The following is a 27753-nucleotide window of genomic DNA, read 5'->3' as shown; positions in this document are numbered from 1 at the left end:
TCAGAGGAGAAAGGCAAGTTGGATTCCGTGAAGAATTTGAAACTTTGTCTAAGGTGGGGCTTTCAAAGCAGAGGCTTGGTCAGTATTCGATAAGGATCATGATCTAATACTTAAGGATTTAGAGGAAATGACAAAGCAAGAAATTTGAGGCAAGACGTTTGAAGAGGGAAGGGAAGCGTAAACCCACTGTCGATGCTTTGTAGGGAAGGCTTTGTGGATCTTTGGGGAAGCTCCTGTACTGATCAATCGAGTTATTCCCGGGGAAGAGTGTCCTAGAATTGTAATGTCATGCTATAAAGCTGTAAAGAAAAAGGGATGATAAAGTCATGTTAACATAGACACTCTGACCAGATAAGTACATTGAATATATAAAAATCAGGGTTTCAGAACTTCACGTGAGTTCCCACAAATCATAATGTGGGTAAATTGGTTAGGTTTTGAAAAACGTTGGCTTTGAAAGCAGCATGAAGTGTCATGATGAGCAGTGACTGTCAGTATCACATTTGTGGTCTATTTTCTGTTGTGAAATTTCAGAGATGTTTTGACATCCATTCGTTCTGGCATCTAACCCCGAGTGTAAAATAAGACGAGAATTTTGTTTCTGACCCACCTTAAATCTGTACTGGTAGATTATGTGAAATATATAGTTCTGTTTGGCCGCGGTCCAAGTAGGGGGGATTCTAGCCCACGCCGTTTTCCTTCGCAACTGTGCGACTTGGCACTTGATCACTAGATCTTTCTACCCACTTTTTCCCCTTTTAGAGCCTGGGCCCCAATTTTATACACTGCTTCGTGTAGATACATTTCTTTTATGATAGTTGGAGTGGGTAGAATGGGGATGAGGAGACAGGATGGAAAGGGCTTGTTTGGCAAATTCCCCGAAATACTTTTAAAATGCTCTGGTCAATTTGGGGAAGTGGATCGTAATTCACATTTGGTAGACTGGGTCATTCATCCTCCTTGATGCATTTCGGCTACAGCATACCTGACAGGCCGAGGAAGTTATAAATCTTTCTATATTTTAACATTCACATTTAATTAATACTAACGGGCACGGCTGTCTCTAGGGGTGGATGATGTGATAGAATGAAGTCTGAGACGCCAATACCTTTATTAAGGTAGCGTGTGACAGTATTATTTCGGGATCAATCCAGTTCAATTGCCAACAGTAGTATCTTCTGATGATATTTTCCCTGTTTTGCTCTTTAGAATGGCCCTTCTGAGGTTTGTGTTTGGGATCCTCTAATGCTTATTTTAAAAGACCAGACATCCCTACTTTTTTTCTAGAAAAGGTAGGAGAAAAAACTCAGACTCATCAAAATTCACATGCAAGACTTTAGAACTTTTACTCTCTCTCCTGACACCCATCAGTTTAATTACAGTCCTGGGATTTCTTTGGGGCACTGGGCTAAGACAATGCCCAGAGGCTGTGATTTCCAATTGTCTTTGGGCTTCAGTAAAGTCACATCGACTCAGCAGCACCAAATACACTGGCATCCGTAGTCCTTTGACTATGACACGTCAGAATGACGACCTCCCTAAAGTCGCTAGGGCAAGTCTCCGGTTAGATAATGAACGGCCCATGCAAATTTCAGAAAAGAAAAACTGAGGATACCCAGCACACTCATTTCAGTTGTGTTGCATTTGCAATGTGTTTCTAGGATATACTGATCAGTAATGGGAAAGAAAGCTTTATTTGATCCCTCTTCTTACCTGAATCCTATTCACCATTCCAATCAGTTAAGGGGTGCCTCAGTAGGGGATTTTCTGGGGGAATTCCTATTGTGTCCCTACTCTGGTCATGCCTTTCCCCAGAGATGACCTCACTGATGGTTTGAGTAATTTGTAGCTGCCTACAGAGTGGACCGCCTATAGGTGGTCCAGCAAGGTCCTGTTTGTCTTAATTTGTCTTGATTTTTTATTCCTCTCCAGCCTCTCGCAAAGGCATCTTTTCTTCCTTGCAGGTCCAAAAGTTTTATTATTTATTATTAATGTGCCAGTATCTCCATAAGACCATTAAAAAATTCCTGTATCTGATTTGGCTTCCCGTAGGGATGGCAAACTAGGATAGGTTGCTGGCTTCCTCTTGTCAAATCAACCTTAGAGAAACTAGAAGTGAGAGGAAAGCATGGATTTGAGAAATTAACAAAAAAGGCAGGAACCTCCTCGGGAGAGTGACAGTATGGTGAGCTGTGTTTGTGTGGGGGGCAAATGAAGGGCAGATTGGAGGGAAGAGGAGTAGTTTGAGAACAGTGCAGGTGCAGTGAGACAATAGGATGCAGATGAGTGTCCATGTTCTGTCCCTGCTTCTTCCTTACAAGGTCTTGAGTCAATAGTTGATGGACCCTTCATTACAGAAATCAACCGTTACGGCCCACATCTCTGATGCCAGGGCCCTTGGGCTAATATTAAGGCAGAACAGAAGACTTAAAGGACTGATGAGTTTATAAAAATAAACGAGGTGTGACCAGCCACACTCTGGCAATGTGTTCACTTCTGTGTCTCTAAACCCCTAGGGCTAGTAGATTGCAACAGAGGGGAACTATCTATTCATAATACCTCCTCTTTTCAGGAGTTTAGAGGTGAATCTCTGACCAGGACAGGTGCCTCATAAAATGCCGGGTATGTCATAGCTGTTAAAAAGCAAACCAGATGAGGAGCCCGGGTGGCTCAGCCGGTTAAGTGTCTGACTTTGGCTCAGGTCATGATCTCGCGGTTCGTGAGCTTGAGCCCCGAGTCAGGCTAGGTGCTGACAGCTCAGAGCTTGGAACCTGCTTCAGATTCTGTGTCTCCCTCTCTCTCTACCCCTCCCCCACTCACACTCTGTCTCTTTCTCTCGCTCCAAAAATAAATAAACGTTAAAAAATATTTTATTAAAAAAAAAAGCAAACAACAAAACCCACATACCAGGAGGTGATACTAAATGTTAAGAACTTCAAGGAGAAAGAGCGAATTATGAAAATTTCTAGAGATAGACAGACGAGGACCTACAGAGAAACAAAAATCAAACTTTCAAAACAGCACTGGATACAAGACGACGGTGGCTTGGTATTTTTACAGAATTGAAAAGAGATGAACTTTGTGCTAAGACTTAAATCCAGCCCTATCAGCATTTATACATAGGGTATAAATAAAAGTTTAAGTGTTTATTCCAAGTGTGTTGTTTGTATAACAGTTCAGGACCGACAGGGCAATGTCATGGTTTGGGGGGCCCAGGCTCCCTCTATCAGGTAGGTGTGACATCCCTAGGGGGCTGGTGTCATCAATGATCCATGGTGGCTACTCTACCTATCACATTATGCATATTTCAGCCACCAGGAATGAGGAAAGGAGAGCCATGCCATTTCCTTTTAAATGTAACTCTAATTCTAATTTTATTTAATTTTTAACATTTGTTTATCTTGAGACAGAGACAGCACAAGTAGGGGAGGGGCATAGAGAGAGAGGGCAAGAGAGAATCTCAAGCAGGCTCTGCATTGTCAGTGCAGAGCCCGATATGGGGCTCAGTCTCACGAACCATGAGGTTATGACCTGAGCTGAAACCAAAAGTCCGATGCTTAACCAACAGAGCTACCCAGGCACCCCCATTTTTATTTTTTTAAATGCTTATTTATTTTGAGAGAGAGAGAGACAGCACGATCAGGGGAGAGATAGAGAGAGGGAGAGAGAGAATCCCAAGCAGGCTCCACGCTGTCAGTGAGTAGCCCAACTCAGAGCTTGATCCCGTGAACTTCGAGATCATGACCTGAGCTGAAATCAAAAGTCGAATGCTTAACCAATTGAGCTACCCAGGCACCCTTCCATTTCTTTTTGTAAAGTTACAACCAAAAGATGAATATATCACGTCTACTCACATCCCATCGATCAGAACTTAGCCACGAGGTCATATGTAACTGCAAGAGAGGTTGGGGAAGGTAGTCTTGATTCTGGTCGGTTGTGAGTCCAGCCAAAAATTCAGAGGTTCTGTAACATAATGGGAAATGGGGGGAAAGTGGAAAATGTTTGCCACCATTGTATATTCCACACTAAAAAAATCCCTTTTAGGTAGGGGAAAGATAAGAGTGTCTATGAGCACTAATAGTGGCTATGATAATTCTAGTGAATGCTGGAAGGAAAGGAAAGAAATTACATACAATGTTTGGTCAAGAAAGAGATGGAACTGTCATTATTGCAGATGATATAATTTACCCAGAAAAAAACCCACAGAATTAATATACAAGCTACTAGAACAATTAAGGGAGTTTAGGAAGATTGCTAGATATACAAAATCTAGACTAGACTTACTAGTCTAGACTTAATCTAGACTTACCAAAATCAATGATTAAAAAAAAATAATTGTATTGGGGAACCTGGATGGCTCAGTTGGTTGAGCATCCGACTTTGGCTCAGGTCATGATCTTGAAGTTCTTAAGTTCTAGCCCTACATCAGGGCTGGCTGCTATCAGCACAGAGCCCACTTTGGATCCTCTGTCCCCCTCTCTCTGCCCCTCCCCTACTCGTGCTCTCTCTCAAAAATAAATGAAACGTTAAAAAAATAATTGTATGCATTGTCAAGAAAATATGAGATATGATTCATAATTCCAATAGCATGTAAAAGCATTTAGGAATTAACAAAGAATACAAACACTTTTGGAGAAAAGTTTTATGCTAAATAAAGGATGCAAAAGTGAATTCAAATAATTAATTTTCATTGTCTTTGGATGAATGTTAATATAAAGATGTCAGTTTTTCATGATTTAATCTACATTTTCAAGGGAAATTTCAAAATCCTGGTTGGATGTGCTATAAAATGTATGTGAAAGAATAAACATCCAAGAATGGCTAAATCAGTCTTTAGAAAAATGAAAAGAGAGGGTTCTTGTCCTCTAAGATACGTATTAAGATATACTACAAAGCCACATTAATGTAAAAACAATGACACTAGCGTAAGAACAAATATACATTGGAATAGAATAGACAATTCAGTGACTTAATATATCATAAAGATGGCACTCAAATTAATGGGGAAGCTGCATGCTAATAGATGATGTTGGGAAAATGGGCTCCCCATATAAGAAAAATGAACATAATATCTTATATCATCTGCAAAGGTGGACTCCAGATGAATTCAAGACTTGAATGTGGAAAATATGCATTAAAATTTCATAGAAGACAATGTCAGAGAGAAACTTCTCATATGGGGGTCAAAGGGATTTCCTACACCTTCACAAGCACATGCCATAAAGCAAAACCAAGGATTCCATTCAATAAAAGATTCCATGGACAAGGTCAGAAGCGACAAATATGGGAGATTATCTGACAGTGCCTAAAACGGACAAAGGACTGAAACCTACCAGATAAGGAATGGGGACTGTCTGCAAAGTAACCAGAAGCAAGTAGGAAACCTAACATTAAAAAATGGGCTAAGAATATGAATAGCCAACTTACAGAAGGGAAAACCCCAGAGGTTAACCAGCCCCGAAGAGTTACCCAAATACATTATTCATTAGAAATGTAATTTAAAATTACAGTGAAATGTCTCCTCACACACGTTAGCCTGGCAGAATGAGGGGGATGCAGAGTTGCCACATGAGGGTATGAGGTACCCTCAGATTGGGGTAGCCATCCCAAAGGGTATCCTGGCAGAAAATGATCAAAGTAAGTATGTGCATATCGTAGATTCTGGGAATTCTCTTCTTTGGAATTTCTCGAAGGAATTCGCGCCCGGGTCCACAGTGGAACCTGGGTGTTCATCATAGCACTGTTTGTGGGAACTGGAGGCCATCTGGTTGTCTACACTGAGGAAGAACATAGATGTAAAATTCTAAGTGGAACATTAGATAGAATACAGGCAGTAGCCAGAAGCAATGCACTGACCACACATACAACAACGTGGATGTCTTAAAGATGCGGTGCTGAGGAACGAAGGTGGCCCAGTACCATTTCTGTGAGGCTTTAAGAAATGCCCACAAATCCAAACTATACATTTTGTAAGAATAAACACAGATAAGAGAATCTTTGTCAAAGATACTAAAAAGCCTAGGGGAGAGGGTTGGGACGGATGAGAGTGGGAGAGAGAAACCAAGGGAATCAGCTGTTGAGAGGAGGGAGGGGCCCAACACAGACCACTGTGGAAGTCATTCTTTTGGTTCTCTCAGGAAGACATTGGAATGGATGGGTCCACCAAGGGATCCTGCCCCGAGGAAGCATAGAGCATGGAACATTCCAGTGAGGACAGGTGGAAGATGGTGTGTGGCCATTGACTGGAAGCAGGTGGGTGAGCGAAGGGACCACCTGGGGGGGATCTGCTACCAATAAGGACCTCAAAGGGGAGAGAAGGGGGCGCCGGGGAGAGCGTGGTTTTCGGAGTGCCGCCAGATTTTCCATAGGAAAGTGCATCATCTTTAGGTTAAAAAAACCAAACAAACTCAGGGTCAGATCCGAACCTCACGGGGGCGCTTTTCGCTCATTAAAAGCAACGATCTATCATATGAGAAGAAGCCTAAAGTCGAGTGGGTAGTGGGAACGCACGGTCACTACCCTGGGGAGTGTCTGACTCCACAATTAATTGGCTGCACCTCTACGAGTTTCCCCAGGTGTGATCTGTCTCCGTGAGAGGCCAACCTTTAAAGCCTCCCAATGCATCAAGGACAGCGGGGAAAAAAGGAAGCTGAAGGGAAACAAAGAGTCATCCAAATTTTAAAATCATCTGTAATACTAGCAAATGGCACAACACTGGCATAAGGCTACGTCTGTTTCTTCAGATTCCTCAGAAATGCTTTCAAAAAAGATTTACTCTCTTTTCTCTTAAAAAGCTTCCTAAAGCCTAGAATATTGTGTTTTTTAGAAAGCTCTAATTTCTTTCTTTCTAAAGCCGTGTTTTTGTTTCTGGTTTTGCCATTGAGAGCGATTTCAAATTCAAAGTCACTTACAAACAAAGGGAATAAAACACCATAACAAAAAATATTTGGAAGGTGGCTGCGATAATGGCTCTATAAGATAGCGTTTTATACAGAGATTTTAAAAATACAAAAATCTGTATTATTTCACTTATTGTGAGTAAAGATGGGGTAGACCTATTACCTCAAATTCAGAAAAAGAAATCTTTTAAGTGAAAGTTTCAAGGGAACACTTGGTATTTGAGGTGGATTTTGAAAAGTGGGTGGATTTCAGGTGCAGAAAAGGTCACTCAAGGCAGAGGGAACAAGGTGAACAGATTAGGAATGATAACCATGAAGACACGTGTGGGAAATGGTGAGAATGTCCGTGTGTTAGACGAGGAGATCAGTCATAACAAGAAATACCGATAAAACATGTACTAAGTATTTGCCACCGTTCTAACTTCCTAGTGTACATTAATGCATTTCATCTTGACACAACCGCAAGAGGACATTTTTCAGGTGAAGAAACTGAGGCATGGAGATAGGAAGGCTGAGATCACACCGATAGTAACAAACCCAGGATATTGAACCCTGCTGTCTCGGTGCTGATAATAACAGGGGAGAAGAGTTGATCACGGAATTTCATCTCAACGGAGAGGCGATTGAAGGACCCTGAATATTAGATTTTGAAACAGCAGTGTGGCAAGTTTAAGGAAAATTATTTCGGTAGTGGCATGTAGGATAGACCAGAAGACGACGAACTTGATGTCAAGGGAGCAGATCCGATGCTATAACAGGGGAAAGCGGTGACCTTGGGAGTGGATTGAAGGGGAGGGAAGGGGGTGGGGCAGAGATGAATTTGGGAAATCTAGCCTGAGTGGCATGGCAGGGCTTGATAGTATCCTTGCAGGGACTAGGGAGGCCATGAGGAAGACGCGGTCTGGGAGGAGGAACAGATAAAAGTTGTGGCCAATCCAAGTGGAGGTACTGGGCAGCCTTCCAGAGATAGGAGTTTTCTGTGTACCAGGGAGGACGCAGTCGGAGGGCAAATGTAGAAGCCATCCAATTACGGAGCGATGGAGCCAATCCAAGCACGTGGACGCGTTCCCCGAGGAGCAGAGCAGAGAGGAAGGGACTGAGGATTGAAATTTAGGGAGAAAACGCCCACATTGTTTCAGTGGTTTTCATCCTTTCTTCCACCCCCCAAACCGGGGACACATTAACATACGCGTGGCATGAACAGAGCCTTCAACTGCTAATGGTATGATTCGCTTTGGTTTTAGGATAAGGGAGCATAACCAGAGCCATCGTGAAGGCAACGCTTGATGATAAGAGAGCCTGCTAACCACTCCGTCCTAAGGTGTGGGAGGTTGTGCATTCAAAGGCACGTCCACTCCTTCTAACTGTGGCTCTTCGTCCGCAAGTTTTTATTTTATACTTTCCGGCTTTCCTGTTCCTGAAAGAACGCAGCTGGTGTTGGGTGTCGCCACTTCTAAAATAGAACTCGTCTCTTTTCCCCAGTAAACATGACATTTTAGTCTGGCCTGCCAGTGGTCTCAGAAGAAAGTCTTTTGCTCTGTTTGCTGCTGGAGTGAGTTCCACAGATCTGTCATTTTCAAATTCAAGAAGCCGCTTATATTTCCTAAAAGCTCCAGATAGCATGGAATTTATTTATATTTGTAAGACATGATGATGATGCATATTGCGCAAGTGATTTTTCCATTCCTTCCGTGAGTTTTTCGTTTATGCTGCAAACTCTTGACAGCACCTGCTCAAGGAATAGTGTCGTTCTGAATGCCAAGGTTAGAGGGTGGGCAAGGTAGGCAGCACCCCTGTCCTCAGGGAGCTTGGACTTACGAACAGAAAAACTCTTGAGCTTTGTATATTTCCTTAACTAAAAAAGACCAGTAAAAAGGAAATAGGAGGGGCACCTGGGTGGCTCAGCTGGTTAAGCATCCAATTTAGGCTCAGGTCATGATCTCACGGTTCGTGGGTTCGAGCCTCGGGTCAGGCTCTGTGTGGACGGCTCAGAGCCCGGAGCCTGCTTCAGATTCTGTGTCTCCCTCTCTTTCTGCCCCTCCCCCACTCATTCTCTCTCTCTCTCTCTCTCTCTCTCTCTCTCTCTCTCTCTTTCTCTCTCAAAAATAAATAAACATTAAAAATTTTAAAAAGGAACTAGGAAAAAATGGGAAATTTTAAATTTCTTAAATACCTAGAAATGCAAAAAAAATGGATGTATACAGTTAATTGGTTATTCCTGGGGGAAAAAGGTATGAAAGAGTGACCAGTTACTTATGTGTGGGGCTCAAATTAAGTCATGTTATTCCAATACCTGTACTGAAACTTTACAAATTCGGAGAATGTGCTTTGCTAAAAAATAGCTGATGAGAAAAAAAAGCCAGAGGAATTTTCCTTCCTTCAGGTGTCTGTTGTGCCATGTTGTTTCACAGACGAGGAAACTTTCTTACCTGTGTTGGCTGATACCCATCTGTTCAGTTCCGCTCAAACTTGGTGACCGATTCTATAAAAAGGTGTGTTCTTAAAATGGCAACTCATCCTTGGTCGGTAATTTTAGATTTTTTGCAATCTCTTGTATTACATTTTAGTTCTCTAGCTGTCCTTGTTTTTACTTAAACACCTAAACATTTCTGAGAGACGCTGGCCCATTCCTAGCTGGTTCTCTCTCTATCGCCGACAAATTCCTGTAATTTATACCCACCTAAAACAAAATTCTGACTGAAAGCCTTTTAATTTTTAAGGTATTTTCACTCGAGGGAAAGCCCTAATGTTAGTACTCACGTTATTGTACGTATTTACTACTTGTAAATGGTATTATTTTCTGTATTTAGTAGTATTAACTATTGTACGTATTTACTGTTGTACGTATGTACTATTTTCTGGAACAGATTTAAAATAATTAGGGCACAGTCAGTCAGTCTAAAGTAGAATGTGACCAGTAACTTCAACAGCCTACAGCTGTTCTCAGGAAGGTGGGTGGAGAAATATGGTCCAGCTCAGCTGCACAGGGGGTAATATTTGATGGCACCCACGGAGATGGTGGAGGTTCCTGGGTCCTCAGCGGCTAATCACTTGCTTTGGGACTAGGGAAAAATCTGTTAGCTTCCCACTGGCTGGGCTTTCACAGCTGGAATAGAAAGGGTAATTAGGCTGTTGTTTGGATAAGGCAGGAAAGAAAATTCTGGCCCTGCTGGCCTTCCTCCAGCGATCCAGACACGAAACATGCTATCGGCTCAGATGATTTGAATGACTCCTTCAAACTTTTATTTTCTGTGCGTGCTGGAAACCTAACTGAGGCAAAGTGATACACAGAGGAAAACTTAAAGAGAAAAAAAGGTGCCCGTGGAAGAAAGACAGTGAAGATGATTGGCCGAGACAGGCTCAGCGTTGTTCACGAAAGCCCCTCGAAGAAAGCGCGAGGAAAAGGCCAAGTTGTCTTGGCTCTATAATTTTGGCTATAATACAAATCTGGTTACATTTATATTTTAGCTACATATCCACAAGATGTTCAATAACATTGAAAAGTCTTAATGGAGTAATGAGGTGATAAAACAACAGGTTACATCAAACATGTAAGGTCGTTATCAAAGTATCCTTTTTTTAACCTCGAGAATCAACCCATTAGAATCAGGTGCCTTTGAACACAGGTGGGAAATGGGACTCATTCAAATATGAAACACATCATTAAAGGAACATTTTCCAAGGGAAAATTAATTAAGATGGGTAAACATATGGCTATCTCCTAACTTAAAAGGGAAATTACCATTGACACATCATGTAGACTCTAAGAGAATAAGAATTGAGGTTTATAACATATGTGAGTTGGAACTGTGCAGGGATCCATGTGTCTGGCATGGAGCCAGGCTAAGCAATTCATTGAATTTAAGAGATTAAGAAAATGTTCTCTTAAGGAACGGCGACTCCAAGGTAAAATAGTAAGCAGGTGTCTCCTTACCAATTGTTCTTCTGGGGAAATGCTATTTACATGTCTGTTTATAACAGGATGGAAAAGATAATAACAAAAAAAATAAGGGGTCTGAAATGGAGTATTGTATTCATCAAGGATTTGCTTAATTGTCAAAATAGTTTTGGCTTAACTAGAAATTCCATTGCTGTTCAGGTGACTCTAGATTTAAAAAAACGCCCCAAACCTTAGTTTTTCATCTCCTGCTTTAATAAGGTATGGAAGAATGATATTTAATTTCTGTACTATTCTCTAATCATGATAGTGCTATTTGTTAATCCCCATGACTACTTTTGATTTTTTCCATACAGACATCCAATTTTTCACGTTGGCTTTTGAACCAATTAAGTCTCCTGTGTGAGTGTTTGATTTTCCCGAATTGTGCTTTCCTGGGATGTCAGGATTGCTTTTTTAAAAAAATTGCTACTGATCCAAGAAACCTGTTTTACCCATGGAAAGAAATGGCGAAATGATCTTTCTTTGGGATTTGAATAATTCACAGGATCTTTTTAGAAAAAAAAGTAAATATTTTATATATTTTATGGTAAATAAAACATGTATTTAGAAGAACCACATGAATACTTGATAGGTACCTGGGCCTCTGGTACTTTGGAATATCTTTACACAGCATGAGTTATATATTTAGATCCACAATATATTTTATGTGTTTGCTTCTAATGAATATCCAATGCAGACTGGTAAGTCACAGTGGCTTCTTCCTATTACTACTTATTCTGGGTTAATAGATTGTTCATTTCAAAAGACCCTTGCTTTTGGCCCTGTGTTCCATTTTTCCATTCATAGAGTGGAAAAATGAACAGGTGGGCGAATATGCTGTTGATTTAGAGACTCGGTTGGTGAAATGGCTCATGGGAGCCAAGGGTGCAGAATTACGGGCAGACCTTAGCAGGTGATGGTCAGTGAGTTAGAGGACCTGTCACAGACAGTGGTTTCCCGATGGGTAGAAATGAGGGTTATTCTACAAGTACCAAAACATTTCCCCCAGTTTTCAGAATTATTAGCTCAGATTGGACCACCTTCACCTTGTATATCAATGTTCAGAATTGGAAAGTGTCCAAGTTGCTTTTTCAATATTTAATGTTTATTTTCCCCCTATTAAAAATTGAACTGTTATAGATTGAGGTATGATCTAAGAGCCTTCAAACTTCGTAAGTTTTCTTGAAGATGACTTAGTGAGTCTCAATAGGATATGGGTTCAAGTTGTCTGATGCCCATTTACTATATACATGGAAGATTTACACACACGCGCGCACACACACACACACACACACTCAGACTAAAGTACATGTGTGGGCTCCTTCACAGTGACCAACGCGGTTTACACTAGAAGGTCTCCAGATGTCATATGCTAATCCAGATGCGTGATATATGAACTCTTGCAAGGGGAAGGGAACCCATGTAGGGTGGGTTTTCTTGGCGACAACTTTGTAAAATAGATATTTTTGTGTAATGAATTAATGAAAAGAGATACAATTCATACCTCGTATTTAAATCAAACAAGACAAAGGAATATACTATAATGGAATGTCTCACTCCTCTTCCTTCCCAGAAGTAACTACTGTTTCCACTTCATGCAGATATAGTGATATTTGATGACTATACCACCTGTGCTAAAAAAGACAAATGGGACCATACTATACACATAGGTCTTCATCTTGCTTTGGACATTTAATACTGAGAACGGTATTTTATTCTAATTTTTCAAATGAGGAAATTGAGTCTCAGAGAGTTTAAGTTGACTGAACCTGAAGGTGCCAGGACTGAGAATTCATGTCTGCCTGACTTTAAATCTCAAGTTCATCTTACTTCTCCTTGTCACTTAACGCACTGGGACGCTTTTCCATCCATAAATGGCGATGACTGCCACCAAGAAGCCTAGGCAGATTTATAAAACACCTGCAACTTCTGTCCTCTCCTGTCACTTAACAGGTGCTCTTTTCCCACCTCCTAGAGTTCCCTCCCAGCCCTGAGTGTCCACTGCCTTCAGACAATTCAAAACACTCAACTTCAGCTTTGTCCTCATTGTAGAGCTCTATTTTTGTTATTTTCTCCAGAAGTGCCGACTGCTTCCCTCCAATTCTCTCTCCTAAAGAGAATCTCCTAAAGAGGGAGAATCTCTCTCCTCCACTCATAATCAGAGCTCAGAAGTTCTTTCCTAGGGGCCCCTGGGTGACTCAGTCAGTTAAGCGGCCGACTCTTGATTTCAGCTCAGGTCACGATCTCATGGTTCAGGAGTTTGAGCCCTGCTTCAGGTTCTGCATTGGCAGTGCAGAGTCTGCTTGAGATTGTCTGTCTCCTTCTCTCTCTGTTCCTCCCCTGCGCTCGCTGTCTCTCTCTCTCAAAATAAAAAACAAATAAAAAAAAAAAAAGAAATTCTTTCCTAAATAAAATAGCTAGATATTGGGTCATCTCTGTAGGCAAAGTACACCACAGGGGGGCAGAGGGAGGACAGTCAAAGACTCTCCCTCCAGGCCACACAGGTGGGCCCTTGACCTCCGTGAGACAGTCACAACACCTCATCTGTGTTATGAGAAAAGTGAGCTCATGACCCAAAGTGGGCCCTGCTCTGGAATTTGTTCTTTAACTGCAGCTAGCGCAAAAGCAGTCTCTTCATGAAACTTAAGGACGTCAGTATGGTTGTGCCTCTAGCTGTGTTCCATGCTAGTTGAAGAATCCTCTGGCAAAGGGAGGGAAGGAAGCTTATGTGCAGGGGGGGAGGATTTTGGGTAGAGAAAAGCAAGCATGTCCAGAAGCAAGAGAGGACACACCCTGCTAGCCCAAGGGCAGGAAGGGACGTGTGGCTGGGGTGTAAAGTGAGAAGCAGCAGCCAGACAGGTGAGCGGTACTCGAGTCCAAAAGCAGGTCTAAGGATGGTGGGGGTTAGCACGAGGCCGCTGGAAGTGGTAGGAGGGCTTGTAGGAGTTGGAGGGGGTGAGTGTTTCATGATGTACCAGGCGGTGCTCTTGGTTGCCAGCATAGGTAGTTGACATGGGCAGGGCTGGAATTTAGGGGAAGGAAACATCTTGGGTAGTTCTGGAAATACCAGGAGGCCCGGAGAATAGAGCTTGGAAAATGGATCTGAATCAAAGGGGACCAGGTGACAGGGACAACAAGCCTGCCAGGGCTTTGTAATCTATACCTCTCCATGGATAAACACCACTGAAAAGCCACTGAATCCTCGTGGATGATTGGCCGTACGGGGATCACAGGCCCATAACTCAGCTGCCAGAGGGTTATGAGATAGAACGTATGACTCCTACAGACTTTGATAGTGGGAGATTGGCTTTTTTCCTGCCCCAATTCAGAAAATGTGGAATTCTCCCAGAACATGGACAAAGGTGGAAAGAGGGATTAGAATATTAGACTGCCAGGAAAAGAGGGAAACGTCTGCTGCTCCTTCTCATGTGTGCGTTTTAGAGTGATCTTTCCTTCTGATGTGTGGGCAATGGAGGGGAACTGGTTATGGTAGAGGGGAAACTGTCTGCTGTAAAATCAGCTAAGAGATTGTTGCAATAACCCAGATGAAGAGCGGCGATGGTGATCTGGGCCATGGAAGTGGCAGATGGTAGTGTGGATGGAGAGCAATGAATGAATTAAAGATGTCTTCACGGTACAGAACAGAAATGGCTTATTGATCGGGCAGATGTGGGGTAGTGGTGCGGAACAGGAGGTGTGGGCAACTTGCAGACTCATGATGTCCTTCACTTAGACAAACCAGGAGGCAGAGTTGAGTCTGGATTACATTCATTTTACCCCTGCTTTGCAGATGAAGAAACTTGACGAGGTTAAATACGCTTACGGTCACACCCCGTGAGTGGCTGAACCAGGATACACGCCAGATCTTTTTGAATGAGAAGCTCGCACTCTTTCTCTTACAACAAAGTACTCTTGAGTGTCAGAATAGGAAAATCAGGGAGTAATTTATTCGAATCTTAGTTCTGTAATTGTACGTATGTATCACCTTTTCCAAAGAAGTGTTTCCAATTGACATTTTTAATGGGAAAAATATTTTATTTTAGAGATATAGAGAGAGAGCATGAGTGGGGGAGAGGGGGAGAGAGGGAGAGAGGGAGAGAGGGAGAATCTCACGCAGGCTCCACACTCAGTGCAGAGCCCAATGTGGGGCTTGATCCCATGACCCTGGGATTATGATCTGGAGTGAAATCAAGAGGTGGGCACTCAACTCACTGAGCCACCCAGGCACCCCAGTGGGAAAAATATTTTAATAGGGAAACGACTTGCTAGACTTTTCCAGTCTGTAGCTAATACAATTTCCTGGTCTTTCATTATACTTTATTCTGCATTGTTTAGGGACTAAAGCTTCTTATATTTGCTCTTGTATTATTACTGTTATTGTGCCCAGCATTTCTAAGGGCCATTCAAATTTCCAGAGGAAAACCAGTATTTAGCTTAGCTACAGAAAAATAGTGGTTGTGTATCCTAAACGTTCTAGAATTTACATGCATTTGTATATTTAACAAATATTTATTTTGTAGCTTCTATGTGTTCCAGGCACCAAGAATGCAGGGATAGAGCAAAATAGACAAAAAATCTGTGCTTTCACAAAGCTTCCATTGTAACTGGGAGAGATTGACAATGTACAAATAAATATATAATGTACTTGGTGCTGATAAGGGCTATGGAAAACGTATAGCAAGGTAAGAAATTTTGGGCACCTAAGGTTGAGGGGGAGTTCTCATTTTATTAAGGTAATATTTGGTCAGACTGAAGAAAGAGGGAATAAGCCCTGGACATATCTGGAACAAAAGAATTTCTGGCAGAGGCAACAGGATTGCAAGCTCAAAGCATTGTGACAAAATAATGTGACCTCTTGTTTCCCATGTGTATTGTATGGTCCCTTCCTCCTTGTCTGGGAGAAAAGAGCTAGAAAGGACACAAGAAGAAAATGATCTAAAGTTTATTCCTGATTCCAAAATATTTCTAAGATGTTCTTCTTCAATTTTGAATTATGAGATCATGTTCTAGAGATACGTCTGGAAGAAAGGTGCCTTTAGGGATTCTGAATGGCCAGTGACAACAAAAGGTGAATTACTTGTGCTAACAGAGCTCGAAACTTTCTACTGCATCTAAAATCTGCGTTTAGGGGCGCCTGGGTGGCTCAGTTGGTTGGGCGTCTGACTTCGGCTCAGGTCATGATCTCACGGTCCGTGAGTTCAAGCCCCACGGCGGGCTCTGTGCTGACAGCTTAGAGCCTGGAGCCTGTTTCAGATTCTGTGTCTCCCTCTCTCTCTGACCCTCCCCCATTCATGCTCTGTCTCTCTGTGTCTCAAAAATAAATAAACGTTAAAAAAAACTTAAAAAACATAAAATAAAATCTGCGTTTAGGGAGCGCCTGGGTGGCTTAGTATGTTAAGCGTCTGACTTCGGCTCAGGTCACGATCTCGCAGCTTATGGGTTCGATCCCCCCGTCGGGCTCTGTGCTGACAGCTCAGGGCCTGGAGCCTGCTTCAGATTCTGTGTGTCTCCCTCTCTCTCTGCCCCTCCCCTGCTCATGCTCTGTCTCTCTCTCCCTCTCAAAAATAAATAAACATTAAAAAAAAATAATGAAATCTGCATTTAGGTAGGGATCAAATCGATCACACAAATGAATAGGGAAGAATATTATTTGGGTTAATTGCTACCAGCGGTAAAATCAGGCTTATTTTCTTATTTTCTCTTCTCCAGTTTTAGAGATAGCTGTAGAATCAATCCTAACGTTGAGTCTTAGATATGGAAATAGAACATTTGGGGAATGCCTGGGTGGCTCAGTCAATTAAGCGCCCAATTCTTGATTCGGGCTCAGGTCATGAGAAGTCTCACAGGGGATTTATCCCCACGTTTGACTCTGTGCTGACAGCATGGAGCCTCCTTGGGATTCTATCTCTCTGTCCCTCCATACTTCAGGCTCACTCTGTCCCTCACAAAATAAATAACATTAAAAAAAAGAAAAAGAAATAGAACATTTGGCAGCTTGCAATTATACTGGGTCTTGAGCTATGGATGAAAGTGTTGAGTGTTTTTACATGGTTCCACTTGGGCTTACTTAAAGTTTTGAAACTTATTTTTAGTGTGTTGAGTAGTCAAATGCCATTGTCAAGAACCTGCTCAGGATCATGGGCACACTTCATGTAACAAATAGTTATTGAGAGCTCATCTCATTCCTGATAGACAAATTTTTATCAATGAAACACGAGAAGCCTTTTGATTTGAGATGTTTATTATTTTTCTATCACTTTTTAAAAAAACCACTGTCAAATCCTGTTTTACTAAAGAGTTTTTAAATCTAAGACAATGTTGCTTAAGTTTATTAAATGCCTTTTTATTTTGCTAGGATGATCGCGCTTTTCTGAAACGATCAGGTAATAGGATAAATAAAATTAGATTTTCTCGTGTTAAACTATCTTGGCATCATGAGAGTAAATGCTAGTGGTCCTTTTTTAAAAGACTTAAAAAAATTTATTTTTTACCGTTGTTTTAGATTCGCAGCAAAGTTGAGCAAAAATCCCCCTACCCCGCACGCACAGAACCTCCACTATTATCAACATTTGTTACAAGGGATGAACCTGTATTGACACATCATTATCACCCAGAGCCCATAGTTAACATTAGGGTTCCCTCTTGGTTTTGTACATTCTGTGGGTTTAGGCGAAGGTGGGGCACAGATCCGCCATAATGATATCTCACCAAGTAGTGTCTCTGCCCTAAAAATTCCCCTTGTGCTCTGCCTTTCTCTCCACCCCCCAACCCCTGGCCATCAGTGATCCTTTTATGTCTCCATAGTTTTTCTTTTTCCAGAATGTCATATAGTTGGAAGCATAAAGTGCTAATGGCTCTTTTTAAGGTAGTTGTTGAGATTTCTGGCCTGTAGCCTTGTCCATTCATTTTAATTGCTGAATGAGTGAATAAGTGACAAAATATTCATCATTCTCCTACTGAAGGGCGATTAGGTAATTTCTACTCTGTTCCTTGGTATAAAAATTCTAGATTGGAAATAATTTTGCCTCAGAAGTTTGAAGCTATTGTTCCATTGACTTTCAGCTGCCATTGTTGCTGTCAAGAATGTAATAACAAAATGTATATGGTGTCTATATGTTGGCATCCTCTTTGTATAAAATATCTCATTTATTATGTACAAAGGCATCAGGAGAAAGATACTATTATTAGTATCCTCATTTCAAATATGAGGAAATTGAGGTACAGAAAGCGTAGATCTCTTACCCCAGATTCTATAGCAGGCCAGTGGGAAGGTCTGCCTGTAAACCCAAGTAGTCTGCTTTGTGAATTCCTTCTTGACCGCTAGCTTGTATCACCTCTCATGACAATTTAATTCCTGATCCTTTGTACATGATCGGGTTTTAAATCTGGTATCCACTGCTGAGATTTCCACATTTGTGTAAACTTCGGTTGCTGTGTATATCTCCTGCTTCCTTTCTGGGGCTTCTCCGATACCATTTCTTCTCTGATACTATTTCTCCAAGAACCCACTGGGTCCTCACTCACGTGCAACCTGAAAGCATGAAGGAGTTTGTAGCTCAGAAGACAACCCTTGACAGATAGGGATACGAGCTGAGGGATACATCTTCCTCCTGACTGGCTGTCACATGAAAAATTCTGAGGTTCCATTCTCTATGGTTCCTTAGGAGGTGCCTACGGGGACCGAGCTCCAGACTCCAATGGAATGATTTATTGTTCCCACATCTCTCAGTCCTACTTCCGGGGATCACTTCTCAAATCAGTTTCTACTTGCAACCATTTGCCTCAGCTTCGCTTGGGGATGGGTGAGTGGTGGGCAGGTCAAAAGCTGGTCTCATAATCAGCCCTACAAAGCAGAACCTCAGGATACAGTTCTGGAACTGAACTGCTTACCAGTGAGACCACAATGAGGACCCCGTTGCTGGTGGCAGTTGGCATGGTGATATCCCTTGACATCATAATTACTGAGACTCTCACTGAAGTGAGTTGGGGTGAGGTGTAGGTGAAAATAAAATGCTCAGTTGGGAGACAAGCAAGGCCTTTGAACGGTGTGGGGCAATGGTAATGGGAAGGATCAGATTGGCTGGTTTTGCTTAATGCTTTAGAAGCTGGGGCGCCTGGGTGGCTCAGTCGGTTGAGTGTCCAACTTCGGCTCAGGTCATGATCTCGCAGTTCGTGAGTTCGAGCCCCGCATCGGGCTCTATGCTGACAGCTCAGAGCCTGGAGTCTGCTTCGGATTCTGTGTTTCCCTTTCTCTCTGCCCCTTCCCTGCTCGTGCTGTGTCTCTCTCTGTCTCTCAAAGATGAATAAACGTTAAAAAAAAGTTAAAAAAAAAAAAGAAGCTTAAAATAAGAAAATGACAGGCTCGAGTTGAGCTGACTATCAACTCTAAGCAGGCTTTGGAAGCTGGAAGACCCGTGTGTCAGCACTTACAGAAAGTATCATCACTTGGGGCTGCAGAATATTCGGGCTCAAGATTGAGTTCTGTGGGTTGCAGTGTTACAAAGAGGATTAAATCTACAGCACACGCCAAGGTTATAAGAGGAAAGGGGAGGGCTTTGAGACCCGTCATTGGGCCATTTGGGTAGAGGAACTGGAGAATCTTGAAGCCCCAGTTTCTCCTAAACTCTCCAGACTGGCCCAAGCCATCCCCTCCCCGTTTTCCCACCACCCTGATGAGGGAGATCAGCTTTACCCTGCCTAGGTCTTTGCCCTTAATAAAGACAGACACTTCTTATTATCATGTCTTTCCTCCTCAAGATCTGTCTCTCCTCTCATTGCCTCCAGACTAATTACCAAGGTCAAGTCACAGCATGGCACAAGCAGGAAAACATCGTCTATATTCCTGGAGGAAAGAGAATACACGTGAAATATACTGCAGTACCTGCTGGCAGAAACCAAGCCGTACATCCGGTTGTGGATCTTCAAAGCACTGGAGCAGAGAAGGTAGAATCTGCACCCGAAGAGGGGAGAATTCATTAATAAGGGAGCACTCTTCTGTGAATTGAAGTCTGATGTGGGGTCACGGTCCCCCCGCAGGACACCTGCCACTCATTCTCGTGCAACCTGAAAATGTACCTGGGCAACAGTGGAGATGGGGAAACGCCATTCATCCTTCAGGCAGACCCTGCCAAGGCACCTTCTGTGAGGTTCGTCGGAGAATTCTGGGTGTGATGAAACTCAGTGTCCACAGGAATGTCCGATTCAATGACGTGCATTCGTGCTGGCTTTCTCATCTCTGCTTTACTTTCTTCAGTTTTGCACTCCTGCTCCTGGGGATTTATTTTTAAACAAACGACCTGCACAAAAGCCTTTGTTCAACTTTGCTTTTGGAGATTGAGTGGGAAGACCTGGGCTCTTTGGATAATAGGATCCTTGGACTAATCTCCCATTTGTCTTACCTTATCATGCCGTTTTTGATATATTTCAATAGTCTTTCGCTTTACCTGGCTTTATTTCCCCAGCATCTCGAGTTGGATGCTTAACTCATTTTCAATTTTTAAATTAAAAAATAATTTTTGTAATGTTTATTTTTGAGAGAGACAGAATGCAAGTGGGGGAGGGGCAGAGACAGAGGGAGACACAGAATCTGAAGCAGGCTCCAGGCTGTGAGCTGTCAGCACAGATCCCAAAGCGGGGCTCAAGCCCACAAACTGTGAGATCATGACCTGAGCTAAAGTTGGATGCTTAACTGACTGAGCCACCCAGGTGGCCCAATTTTTAAATTTTTAAAAAATGCATTTAAGGCTCTACACATGCCTGCTTTTACTAAAGCCCACAATTTGATATGCTGTCTCTTCATTATTAGTTTTGTCTTAAATATTTTCTAAATTTAACCAAGATGACTTTTTGACCTATTAATTATTTGAAAGTATGCTTAAGTATGGGAATGGTTTTATTAATCTTTCTGTTATTGGTTTCTGATTTCCTGCTTTGTGATCAGAGAATACAATGTCTATAATAGGGTTTTTGCGGGGTTTGTTGTGATTTGCTTTGTGGAGTAGAATATGCCAGTTTTCAGAGGGATATCAGGTTAGCCTGAAAAGAATATTTCTTTTGAATTGTGTTGTGCAGTTCATGGATTTTCTAATTTTTTGTCTTCTTGAGAGAAAGCTGCATTGAATCTATCAAGTTTGTTTTGTACAATTTGAGGTTATGTTGTTGATTGTTCCCTACAGGTTCACGGTTTTTCTACCTAGCGCATTGTGCTTTTTATTGTTATGAAATGACCTACCTTGCTTTCAATAATACTTTCCACCTCCCTGTCTGTTTTGTCTCATATTGTTGTAGCTTTCCTTTTGGTTAGTATTTCTTTTGTATATGATTTTATATACTGTTATTTTCTTCTTTTCAATAACATTTTGTTTATTTTTATCTAATCTGTGAGTTTCTTTTAACTGCTGAGTTTATTTATATTCACTATGACAAAGAACATAACTGCATTTATTTATATGATCTTATTTTATGCTTTATTTTTCAATTCTTTTTTTGTTAATATTGAGCGAGAGAGACAGAGTATGAGCGGGGGTGGGGGTGGGGGCAAAGAGCAAGGGAGACACAGAATCTGAAGCAGGCTCCAGGCTCTGAGTTGTCAGCCCAGAGCTTGATGTGGGGCTCGAACTCATGAACTGTGAGATCATGACCTGAGCGGAAGTCTGGTGCTTAACCTACTGAGCCACCCAGGCGCCCCTATAGTGGATGTCTTAACATTTAAAAAGTACGTATTTGACTTAACGCTATATAAAGGTAATTACTATTGCTACTCGTCTCCTGAATAGACCAAGGGTCTTTGTGTGCTTCCACTCTGGTAGCCACTGTTGCCTTTCATGTTATTACTATTATTTTAGTTTGATCTCGCTTTGTGGTTCCCTTTGTAGATCAGTCATTATTTTGTATTATATAGCCAGTGTCAGTTTGCCATTTTCCTTCTTTACCTTTTTTCTTGCATTTCACTCCTTCCTTCTGGAATCCATTTGTTTGTTCCTGGAATGGACCATTTATAGATTTTCTTTTCAACAAGGGTCTATGGGTGGTAAACATTGTCAGTGTGTGTAAACACTTTCTAGTTTACCTTCACATTTGTGTGATAGTTTAGCCAGTTACAAAATTTAATAATGATAAGTTTTTACCCTGGCTCTTGGAAGATTTAGTTAACTTTAGGGCTCTACTTTTGCTGATGAGAAATATACTGTAATCTAATTATCATTTCTTTGTAAGTTACATTTCTTTCCAAAGGCTTTGCTTTGGAGTTGCATAGTTTTATTACAGTGTATCTAGAGTTGGATGTATTTTTTTAAATTTTTTAAAACATTTTTATTTATTTTTGAGAGACAGACACAGAGCATGAGCAGGAGAGGGGCAGAGAGAGAGGGAGACACAGAATCTGAGACAGGCTCCAGGCTCTGAGCTGTCGGCATAGAGCCCGACGCCAGGCTCAAACCTACCAACTGTGAGATCACGACCTGAGCAGAAGTTGGACGCTTAACCGACTGAGCCATCCAGGTGCTCCCAGAGTTGGATATATTTTTATTCATCCTGGTCAGGACTTGTTGTCACTTTTAAATAAGGTTTCAAATCATTCATTAATTCTGAAAAGTTCATAGACATTCACTTTTCAAATATTACCTCTTCCCCATTCTTTCTATTCTCTTCTTCTGGAATTCCTGTTACACAAATGTTGGATTGTGGTAGGTTAAGATAGCCACACATTATTTATTGTTTCTCTTAGAGAAGGAGTCTGATTCCTCTCCCCTTAAATATATGCTAGACTTAGGGACTTGTTTGATCAATAGAATAGAGCAGAAGCAATGTCCTGGAATTTCTGTCACTAGCTTCTAAAAAACATGCAGCTTCTATCCAGGTCTGTCAGAACAGTGTCACTGGGAATGCTGAGCTTTAATGTAAGAAGTCTGAGCACCTTGAAATCACTACCATGGAGAGTTCATGTGTGGGCACTCAGGTTGATAATCTCAGCTTAATTTATCCTTTCAACAATCTCATCAAAGAGCAAGGCATGAGTGAAACCATACTGAACCTTCCAAATCACATTTGATAATATGTGATATATTAGTATCACCCAGCTAGGTACTGTCTCAATTCCTAACCTACAAAATATTTAGGTATAATAAAATGTTATTGTTTTAAACCAGTGGGTGTTGGGGTGCAGCAGTAGATAACAGGATGGATTTTCCTCTTTTCTACAGGTCTTTAGCCATGCTTTCATATTTTCTATCTCTTTATCTTTCAATGGATAGTTGTCTCAGATTGGTTTTCTGGGTCATTGATTCTCTCTTCAGCCAGGTGTTATCTTACCACTTGACCCATCATTGATTATTTTGATATCAATGACTATATATTTGTTTCTCACAGCTCTGTTGGTTCTTTAGGAACTCTTCTTTTATTATCATTCTTTCCCCACTGTGTCGATTCACCCTTCCATGTCCTTAATGATTTTAAACTTCATTGCTTTATGTTGTTTTTCTGATTACTGGTTTCATGATCCTCCCATTAGTGATAACTGTTGGGACATACTTATGGGTGAATTCCTTAAGTATTTTGTAATAGTGATATTAGAAAATATTTTTGTCTTTTGAGCTCATTTTTAGTGAGATTTCCTTTTCTTTGAGATTTTTTTTATGGAACCAGAATAATGAGCAATTTCCTGCTATACACCTTAGAACTTCATTAGCCAGGGACCAATCTTTATGTCAACTTCAGAAAAAACTTGGGTGGGATAAAATTGGGCCACAAACTCAAATGAAGCCAAAGTTTTAGAATAAAACAAAATGCTTTCACCCAGAGCTCCGATGGAGACAAACAGTTGTCATTGTGAGGTGTGTGGATCTTTGTTTCTCTAGTTCACATATTTTGTTTTTAACACGAAACAAAGGTTTGCACAGAAATTTTAGTTCTAACTCTTTCTCCCTGGACTAGCCAGTACTCCCCTTTCACCTGCCGAAAAGATGTTAAAAGCAAACCTCCAGGGTGCCAGGACAATTGCATACTCCAGGTGAGTTCGGGGTCACATCGCACACTCGCTGCTCTTTCTTTTTTTTTCAGTTCTTTCCTCATTTCTGGTACCTGGGACTTTTCCTCTCTTTATTGAGAGCTCAGCTATGCATTTTCTTTTTTGGTTATATTTTATAAAACATTTCTAGGTGTTTGTAATAGATCCATGTATTGTGCCAACAGGTATTTCTATCCTTAGCTAAAAAAATCTGAGTTTTCTTTCTTTCTCTCTCCTTCGTTGGAAAATATTTATATATTTTTTATCCTTTTTTGGTAATGAGACAATTATTACTTTTTAAAACATAGCTGCCTTGTGATGATTTGATTCTATATATTCACCCTGAAAGATAAGGAAAGTAATGTACTTGTACTCCATCCTTCATTATTATTATTTCATATTTCCCACTATTTACTGTGAACTAGAGATTTTCCTTCCCAGATTTACTGTGTCAACTTCTAATTTTATATTTATGTAGTGATTTTTAAAGAAAAGGTAACACATTGTGAGTCTATTATTTAGACTCAATTCTATTTTCAAAATAATCTATTGCTCCTCTGAATTCCTTATGATCCATACTTCTTCATTGTGAATTCTTTATTTTGATTTGTGTTTTATGGTTGGATTATGGCTCCAATCGATTTTTTTCCAGGATATATACATAAGGAACATATATTCTGTTATTTTATTTTATTTTAATTTTAGTTTTTATAGTTTATTTATTTTGAGAGACAGCATGAGTTAGGGAGGGGCAGAGACAGAGAGGGAGAGAGAATCCTAAGCAGACCCTGCACTGCTGGCACTGAGCCCAACACAGGGGGCTCGGACTCACGAACTGTGAGATCCTGACCTCAGCTGAAATCCAGTTTGATGCTTAACTACTTAATCTCCTAATTGACTGGGACATCTAAATGCCCCTGTTTTTGTTTTTTGTTTTTTGAAAACATCATATGTAAAAATATTTGCTTTTTTTATAAAAGCTATCTTAGCTGGGTATAGAATTTTGAGGTCACATCTTTTCCACTCAAAAACCCTAGAAATATAGTTTTGTTCTCTCTGAGTCTAATGGTGCTGAGTCAAAGTCAGAAGTAGGATTAATTTCTACCTGTTTCTTCTGTCTTTAGGCTCTTAGGTTTCTTTGTTTTTGAATAATCTCTGCAGGAGAATGAATCATGAAGTTAGTTGTTTTCTGTAAATTTCTCTAGAACATCATGATTTCACATGAGTTCAGACAATGAGAACACAAAACATCTGCAGATTTATGTTATTTTATTTCAGTAAAATTTTCTTCCATTATATCCTTAATCATTTTTAATATTTCATTCTTTTGCTTTTAAAAATGAACCCTAATGCTTACACTGTATATATGTAATACCTGTCTTTGATACATACAATTGTTTTTCTAATCATTGTATTTTCCTTGTCCCTTTCCTTTATGTTTTCTGTAATTTTCATCAGCCTAATCTCCTTAACACTGGTTCAGATTTTTGCCATCCAAATTCTGCTCAGGCTTCTAAGATGTAAGCTCTGCAATGGCTTTCGTTTGTTTGTTTTTTCTCTTGTTGTCAGCTCACTTCTTATACTGTTGCTTTGCCATGTCTTTTTCCAGTTCTTATTTCTTCTTTGGGTTTTTCTGTCATCATGTTTATATGTCATTTCCTGGTTAGTACGAAGTGATGGTTGCTTACCTTTTCTGCTGTTTCCTGGAATAAGTCTTGTTCCACAGTGCTTCCTTTTCATTTGCCCACTTTTTGAAACTTAGTTTTGCGTGAAGGGCTTCCTACTGGATATTATTTAGTTATTTTTCTGCTTACAGTTTAGGTGGTACACAATGAAGCAGTGGGGGAGAGAAGTTGAGGAGAGAATATGGCAGTTTTAGGTATATTATCTCTGTACCTCCAACTCCCATCCTCCAGACTTTTGAAATAGCTGAGGTTCTGCCTGGTCTTGCAAACTCTGGAATCAGAAAGGATACTCTGGGAGAAGCCAATTCAGTATAAAAACCAATGGCTTGAGGACCTTTTGTTTATTGAATACATAGAAAAGTACTCATTTTTCTTTGGTAAGTTAATCAGTAGCTATAATTTTTTTTTTTTTTTTGCACTATCTCTCTTCAAGATAAGCATTATCTCTAGATCATCATTCCTCTGCCTAGAAAGCTGTATTCACTGGAAACAGAAATATAGGTCACCATCTCTCTTTTAACTCCCTAACTCTGGCCATTTACACTAATTGCTACTCATTTTTGTTGTGACCTACTCCCAGACTTAGCTCTTCCAAATAGTGTGTTAGTAAGGCCTTCAAAAACTTTTCTATTCCCTCCACCCACCACAAATTTAAGTTCATAAAGAGGGTAGATGAGTCTTGAACATGGTATTCTTGGCCATTTGGTTCACCCTTCACAGATATTCTCAGGTGTTTGTGGAATGGGATTATGGCCATTGTATTATAGCTTCAGGATAAATAGTTTCCATTTCTCTTTTCGGTCCTTGATGATCTTTTAGGTGGATTTCAGGGAGAGGAATTTTAGAAGTCTGAATGTTTTATACATTAAAAATGTGTTTCACACTGTGAATAATAGCTCTTATTTTCTTATTCTGTAATTTTAGCTACACTGCAAATTGGATGTCTTATATATGTAAGACCCTATATGAAATTTGTATATCATCTTTAGACGATAGGTGTTCTATTTTTAAAGTTAAAACTACTTTATGCACAGAATTGCATCAATGTTTTATATTCAATTAGCAGTGGGAAAAATCTGTAATAAAACATACTTGGACACACAGCTCCCTCTCATACAAGGTTGCTGATTTCTTGAAGTGATTTCTACTTTTATTTATATCTTATGACTTATTGAAAATATGTAGCCTTGGTTATACTATCCTTATGAATTTCCTCCTCTAAGGAATAGTTTAATATTTATGAACATGCTATAGTAGCCTTCACAAATCTCTAATATTACTAAAACCAATCAAGCTGCTTGAAGACATTAGAAACCACCCTTTCTATCAGGGAGTTAAAAATGTCACCCAAATGAAGGAAAAGAATCTTGGGTGCATCAATTTTCTGTGTTTCTCTATATTGAGAGTTTCCACTCATGTGTAGCAGTGGCTACAGTAGCCATTTGATATTTGGGATTCTTCTTCATGCGTCCCCAAATCCGTGCACATGGAAATCTTTAAAACCTTACCCCCAAGATGAGAAACCCCAACGTCCAGGAAAGGTTTTCAATTACTTGGACATTTTTTATATAGCCTTACTTCCCAACCAGGTTTTAAAAGTTATTTTAGGAAAGTAAGGGCATTCATGGTGATAAATGAAGAATAACAAAGGCCAGTGAGGGTCAAATGCTGGGCAGACTGGGTGAGCGAGGTAGGTCACACCCCTGCTTGGACTTCTGCACAACAGCCTGAGTTTCTGTTTAGATTTTGGGCCTCAGCAGATTACTCAAAGTATCACATGGCACAGATCTTTGAGGTTGCTGGTCAAACCTCCTAATCTTAAATTACCAAAGACACCATTTTCCAGTTTGGGTTCTATGGCTGATAATATTTAAGGACTCATGTTTTTGTCAGTTTTTTTTTTTTTTATCTCTCAAGGATAAGCAGGATAATTCATATTTTACCAACCCAAGTCTTCATTTACAAAGCTTGTGGTAAAGTTCCCTACTGTCAAATTTTAACACTGGGTTCAGAATTCCCATTGCAAATTTACACTCAGTTTTCCAATTAAAATGGGCTTTTGTGAGTCCCCTGCTGATAGCCATTGGCTTGATAAAAAGTAACTTCATTTACAGCAAGGGTGTTAAGGGAGCCCAGTGCAGGCTGCCTCTTCTGCTGTTGCCTTGAGCCCAGCTGTGCTGAAATATTAAACTTTAGTAAATTAGGTGAAATTGCAGCTTCCTGGCT

At 40.7% G+C, this 27753-nt stretch overlaps 1 long non-coding RNA gene across 1 annotated transcript; it reads right to left on the bottom strand.

Moving 5' to 3' along the window:
- Positions 1 to 36: 36 nt before the first annotated feature.
- LOC122225503 lies at positions 37 to 18707 on the bottom strand. Its single transcript, XR_006205213.1, has 3 exons — positions 18082 to 18707; positions 3855 to 3963; positions 37 to 299 (listed from the first exon to the last, which is right to left on the bottom strand). It is a non-coding gene; the product is annotated as an uncharacterized LOC122225503 (long non-coding RNA).
- Between the last annotated feature and the right edge of the window lie 9046 nt (positions 18708 to 27753).

This window comes from Panthera leo, chromosome B4 (assembly GCF_018350215.1).
Source record: "Panthera leo isolate Ple1 chromosome B4, P.leo_Ple1_pat1.1, whole genome shotgun sequence".
Taxonomy (NCBI): domain Eukaryota; kingdom Metazoa; phylum Chordata; class Mammalia; order Carnivora; family Felidae; genus Panthera; species Panthera leo.
The sequence above is the reverse complement of the archived record's forward strand: the minus strand, read 5'-3'. Positions and strand labels throughout refer to the sequence as shown.